The sequence below is a fragment of the Myotis brandtii genome, unplaced genomic scaffold (genome assembly GCF_000412655.1).
Source record: "Myotis brandtii unplaced genomic scaffold, ASM41265v1 scaffold150, whole genome shotgun sequence".
Taxonomy (NCBI): domain Eukaryota; kingdom Metazoa; phylum Chordata; class Mammalia; order Chiroptera; family Vespertilionidae; genus Myotis; species Myotis brandtii.
In genome coordinates this window covers 17,271-23,901 of record NW_005355411.1, presented here as the reverse complement: position 1 = coordinate 23,901, position 6,631 = coordinate 17,271, and the positions used below count along the sequence as shown (strand labels likewise).

Below are 6,631 nucleotides of genomic sequence, written 5' to 3'. Positions count from 1 at the left end.
CTGGAGGTCAGAGGAGTCGGTTGCTTGTAAGTTCAGTATTCTTGTTTAGTAACATCAACCTCTCTAATGAACTTGCGGTTCATTGTGTCAGGTGTAACCTCTTAGGTTTCATTTTTTTTTTTTTTTTTTATTTCGTTGAGGCTTGTTTTTATTTGTTTGTTTGTTTTTCTTTAGTCTAGATCAAGGTGTACCAATTTTTGTATTTGAGAAAAGTACTTGTTAGGTATTTTATTTTGTCTTATCTCCCTTTTATTGATGCTTGTTCAAATATTTCTTGCGTCATTTCTTTGTTTTGTTTATAGATTCCTGAGATGGAAGGTTAGGTTTTTTGAGATCTCTTTTTTATAATGTAGGCATTTTTCCCTATAAAATTTCCTCTTAGAATTGTATTTTCTGAATTTTATACATGATTTTTATAGGTTGTCTTTTTTTTAATATTTTTATTGATTTCAGAGAGGAAGGGAGAGGGAGAGAGATAGAAACATCAATGATGAGAGAGAATCATTGATTGGCTGCCTTCTGCACGTCCCCCACTGGGGATCAAGCCCGAAACTGGGGCATATGCCCTTACTTGGAATCGAACCGGTGACCTTTGGTTTCTAGATCGACGCTCTACCGCTGAGCGACACCCGGCTGGGCTATAGGTTTTCTTTTTATTTACTTTGTCACTATATTGTTTTGAGTTCAGTTTTGGGTTTGGTTACCTTCAAATTGTTATTTATTTATTATTGCTTTCAGATAGAGAGGGAGAGAGATGGGGAGAGAGAGAGAGAGAGAGAGAGAGAGAGAGAGAGAGAGAAACATCAGAGTGAGGGAGAAACATCAATTGGCTACCTTCTCTACAAAAGCTTACTGGAAATGGAACCCACATTTTGTTGTAGAACAGGCCACTAGGGTCAATGATAGGAGAAGCACAGTGGCTTTTGGAGGTAACTCTGACCCTTGTTTTTGACTGTAGGTATCTTCAAATATAGTTGTTCACCCAGTCTTTCCAGTCATTCTTTCTGTACAGTTCTCCTTTATTTGTTTCTGTAATACTTTTGTCTTCATTGTACTCTTATTTCCATTTCCTATGGGGTTTATGTTCATGGCAAGCTGTCTACTTACACTGGGATGGGGGCAGATGCTTATATCTCTGATCCTGCCATCTTGCTGATATCCCTCCCATTTTTCTTTTTCTTTTTTTTTTTTGCTTTTCAAATGATCTTTAATTGAAACATTTTCCTTTGTGGTTCTTAACTAGCCGGACATTCCACTGCACCACTGTTGATATCATCTATGATGTCATGAGGGTGGCGACCGTCAACATTGCACCCCACACACTGGGCAGTCCCCAGGATCTCTTTAATGGTTCCAGAGAGTTCTCTAGCTAAAGATCGGTGACGCATCTGTCAAATGCTGCTGACAATCTCATCAAAAGTGATATTTCCACTGTGCTTAATGTTTTTTTGCTTCTTTCTGTCTCTTGGCGGTTCTTTGAGGGCTTTGATGATCAGGGCAGAGGCAGAAGGCACTACTTCGATCTGGGCCTGTCTGTTCTGAATGGTCAGTTTCACTGTAATCCGCAGACCCTTCCAATCATCGGTTGCTTTGGCGATGTCATCACCAACCTTTTTTGGAGACAGGCCCAGGGGGCCGATCTTGGGGGCCAGGGCCGACGTGGCGCCCACTTCCCGCCGGTGCACCGCAGGTAGACGACTTTGATTTCGTTGGGGTCGAACTTCGGTGGCATGGCAGAGGCAGCTGGTGCCGGATGAACCCGGATTCGGGACGAGCGAAGAAAGTTGCACCTGAGCCTCCTAAGAGCCGAAAGCCGAAAGCACATTTTTCTTTTGACTGTGATCTCATTTGTCCTTTGTTGTTCTACCACAGTATTGACCCTCCTTGTTCTTTACATCATTTATCCCAAGCAGTGCCTCTAATGCAGAAGAATCATTTGTGCATCACAGAAGAAACATGACTTTTTGAATGACACAGTGGACCCTGCGGGGGTCTTTCTTTAGGGAAGGGTCATTGGGGAGAAATTCATGCCAGGCCTTTTTAATATTCATAGCTAGAAACCCAGTGTTTTGTTAGAGTTGCCCATTTCTCACACAATTACGCTTCGTTGTGCTTATTGTTGATACTTTGCCAACTATTCAGTTTTAATTGTGATCATTTCTACTTAGATTCCCAGCTCATGGATAACCTTAACCTCTCTGGACTTTGCACCTCTGCCTCTTTCACAGGTCTTTCTTTACTGCAAGCCAACATTGTTCCATGCCTGCAGCACCTTGGAGAGCACACGTGTTATTATATTGAAGTTGTATATCCTGTGATCTAATACAATTAATTTTTATGGCTTTGAGGAGCTTGCAATTATTCCACACAGACTGACATGGTCAGAATGTGAGGTCCTAAAGGAAGACATTTGTGCAAAAACAAGGGGTAGAGCCATCCTCTCTTCTTTGTATCTACTCCTATGCTTCTGTCCCTCTCTTGGTGAGATTTCCATCATCGACTGACTTTTGGGGCCAGGTTATTTATAATAGCAATTTCCTCACTGTCTAACTCACTCATCTTGAAAATCTTTCTATGCAATCATGCCTCGTTATGACAGATAAACATTTGTGGTGAAGGTATTCTGTTTTCATAAGGTCAACATGTACCTCACCAGCATTTCCTTTTATACAGGTTGCTGCTGTGGAGCAGAGAATGTGGAGACACCAACCGAGCAGAAGGTTTCTGTAGGATTGTCACAGGCAAGGAATCCCAACGTAGCCTTGTCTTCCCAGAAGAACCACCCCTGTGAGAGTTGTGGGCTAGTCTTGGGAAATATTTTCAAAGAGATGGAGCTGCAGGGATCACATTACGGGCAGATACTGTTGAGGTGTGGGGCATGTGCAAAACGGTTTTACTTCAGTGTAAAATTTCACCAGCAGCAAATGAAAGAGAACACTTTGATTACAGGTGTGGACAGGATCTCACTTGCAAACAGCTGCAATTTAAATGTGTCCCAGAATCGTTTCACATACAGGGACGTTGGGCAGGGTGTCCTTACCGAATCAGGACATCTCCACTTAAAGGCTACTCAGACCAGGGACAGTCCAAATGCTTTTTCAGCAGCTGGGATGATGTTTCAAAAGACAGAAATTTGTTACACCAGAAAAGAATGTAAGAAAGACATTAGTTACCCCCACATGTTTCTTCAGGAAAAGGGTGTTAGAAGTCGATGTTTTGTGTGCTCTGAATGTGGGAAATCTTTCACCAGTAAGACCAACCTTCATATTCACCAGAGTGTTCACACCGGAGAAAAGCCTTATAACTGTGGTGAATGTGGAAAATCTTTTACCACTAAGGCCCTCCTTCACATACATCAGAGAGTTCATACTGGAGAAAAGCCTTATAAATGCAGTGAGTGTGAGAAAGCTTTTACCAGCAGCACCTGCCTTGGTAGACATCGGAGAGTTCACACTGGTGAAAAGCCTTATCAATGCAGTGCATGTGGAAAATCTTTTACAGGTCTCAGTGGTCTCCAATATCATGAGAGAGTTCACAAAGGAGAAAAGCCTTATCAATGCATTGAATGTGGAAAAACTTTTACAGCTTCCAGTGGTCTCCTATATCATAAGAGATTTCACACCGGAGAGAAACCTTATAAATGCAATGAATGTGGAAAATCTTTTACAGCTAACTCCGGCCTTCATAGACATCAGAGAATTCACACAGGAGAAAAGCCTTATCAGTGCAGGCAATGTGGAAAAACTTTTAGAGGTCCCAGTGGTCTCCAATATCATCAGAGAGTTCACACTGGAGAAAAACCTTATAAATGCAGTGACTGTGGAAAATCTTTTACTGCTAGGGCTAGACTACAATATCATCAGAGAATTCACACTGGAGAGGAGCCTTATAAATGCAGGGAATGTGGGAAATCTTTTAAATTTAGCCGTGGTCTGCAATGTCATCAGAGAGTGCATGCTCCAGAAAGACCTCATCTTTGTAGTTAATGTGGGAAGACTTTTATCACTAGCTCTGAACTTCATTGCCATTTGAGAGTACATGCAGGAGAAAAGCCTTATAAATGCAGTGAATGTGGAAAATCTCTTAAAAGTAGCAATGGTCTGCAATATCATCAGTGATTGCACACTGGAGAAAGACCTTATCTCTGCAATGAATGTGGGAAGTCTTTTCACTAGCTCTGAACTTCATTGTCCTCAGAGATTTCATACTGGGGAAAATCTTTTTTTTTTTTTAAATATATTTTATTGATTTTTTACAGAGAGGAAGGGAGAGGGATAGAGAGCCAGAAACATCGATGAGAGAGAAACATCAATCAGCCGCCTCCTGCACATCTCCGACCGGGGATGTGCCCGCAACCCAGGCACATGCCCCTGACCGGAATCGAACCTGGGACCTTCCAGTCCGCAAGCCGACGCTCCATCCACTGAGCCAAACCGGCTTCGGCTGGGGAAAATCTTTATAAATGTTGTGAATATGAAAGTATTTTAAAAGTCGCAGTGGTCTTCAATATCCTCAGAGCGTTTACACAGGGGGAAAAGCCTTATCAATGCAGTGAATGTTAGAAGTCTTTTAAAACTAGGACTGAACTTCATTTACATTGGAGTGTTCACACTGAAGAATGGCCTTATAAAATCTTTCACTGGAAAGATTTTCCAGTGAAAATGGAAAATCTTTTACAAGTAACTCAATCCTTCATAATCATCACAGAGTTCATACTAGAGAAAGGACTTACAAATGCAGTGCATGTGGAAAATCTTTTACAACTAACTCACGTTTATCATCATAAGAGAGTTCATACAGGAGAAAAGCCTTATCAATGCAGTGAATGTGGTAAAATTTTTACCAATAACTCTAACCTTCGTAGTCATCAGAGGGTTCACACTGGAGAAAAACCTTATGAATGCAGTGAATGTGGAAATTCTTTTACCACTACCACTCACCATCCTGGTAATCGGAGATTTCATTGAGGAGAGAAATCTTATAAATGGAGTGAATGTGGGAAATCGTTTACAACTAGCAATAGTCTTCAATATCATCAAAGTGTTCACACTGGAGGAAACCGTTATGAGTGTAATTAATGTGAGATATCTCTAGACATATTTGTAAATCTGCTCTGCCCAAAGGAGTCGAAATGTAAAATTTTTTTTTGGATGTGTAGGAAATGTCGTTTCTCAGTTAGGATTTAACAATTGTGTAAGAAAATATGTGAAGTCTCAGTCTGAATTACATCTCATACTTTTTAATTACCTCCATTATGTAGTATCCCCCAACTATTTTTATTGTTCTGTTTGTTAGTATTTCTCTTGGACCATATGTGTCTATATTACACTTTCCAACATAGAAGTGTTTCCTTGTGTATGTCACTGCATATTTCTGTTGCTGAAGGTATTTCACCTGAACCACCTATAAGGACCCTACAGATGACATCAATCGCGATCCCTCTGTGCCCAGGGATGCTAACTCTGTTGTCTCATTTGTTGAAGTAATTTAGAAATACCTAAGCCCTTAGTAGTTCTACCTTGTTTCCCTGTCATGAATTCCCACATAGGACTAATTCCTGTTTGCCCCAGTAAACATAATGTTGGAGAAAAGCTGCCATTGTTAGGGACACACTCCCATTCATCAGATGCCAGTGATGAATTTTTGGAGTTCCTAAGTCATCATTGAACTAAGACTGCCAAACTCAGGTCTCTTTCTTTGCAAGATAATGAAGGCTTTTTCCTAGAACTTCTTTAATTTTGGGTGTTCTTTTGGCTCTATTGGTTAGTTTATAAGAGAAGGAAATATTATTTTGCCTCTATAATGTCATTTCCCTCATTTTCATGCACTGAACTTAGAAAAAAGGAACACTGTTAGAGTTTGGGAGGTGATGCAGGCTGTGGAAGAATTTACAGCTACAAGAAGCCATGCAGAGAGGAAGTTTGTTTTCCTTTCCAAGAGAATAAAGAGGCAAGTATTGATTGTCAATACAGGGCAAGGAAGAAAGGCTGGGTTCTGCTTTTCATCATTGGCTAAGATAAGAGAGAAAAAATGCAGGGGCCTAGAGCTGTGCTGAAGTTGAGTAGATACCAGGGCCTGTCTTTAAAAGTTTCACTTTGTTTGATTTCCAGCAGACACTCTGGCAGATGTATAGGGAGGTGTCTTATCAGTGTTTTTCCCAAGCATATAAAATATGACTACAGACAAAGTTATGAAGAGTTCAGAAGAGGTGGAGGGAAGGACACTTTCTACTAAATAGAGCAGTGATGGCGAACCTTTTGAGCTCGGCATGTCGGCATTTTGAAAACTCTAACTTAACTCTGGTGCCATGTCATATATAAAAATTTCTTGGTATTTGCAACCATAGTAAAATAAAAATTTATATTTTTGAGATTTATTTTATACTAGAGGCCATGTGCACAAAAATTTGTGCACTGGCGTGGGGGCGGGGGGGGGTTCCTTCAGCCTGGCCTGTGCCCTCTCGCATTCTGGGACCCGTCGGGGGATGACCACCTGCTAGTTTAGGCCTGCTCCCCCGGGGATTGGGCCTAAGATGGCACTCTGGCAGCCCGGCAGCCCTCAGGGGATGTCCACTTGCCAGAGGCTCCCACCTCCACTGCTGTACTGGCAGTCATCAGCCTGGCTTGTGGCT

General features: G+C 41.4%; 2 pseudogenes; one reads left to right on the top strand and one right to left on the bottom strand.

Moving 5' to 3' along the window:
• The window catches only part of LOC102256961, a 44,724-nt pseudogene extending 39,187 nt beyond the window's left edge, over window positions 1-5,537 (top strand).
• Window positions 1,180-1,757, bottom strand: LOC106725261 (annotated as a pseudogene).
• Window positions 5,538-6,631: the final 1,094 nt, after the last annotated feature.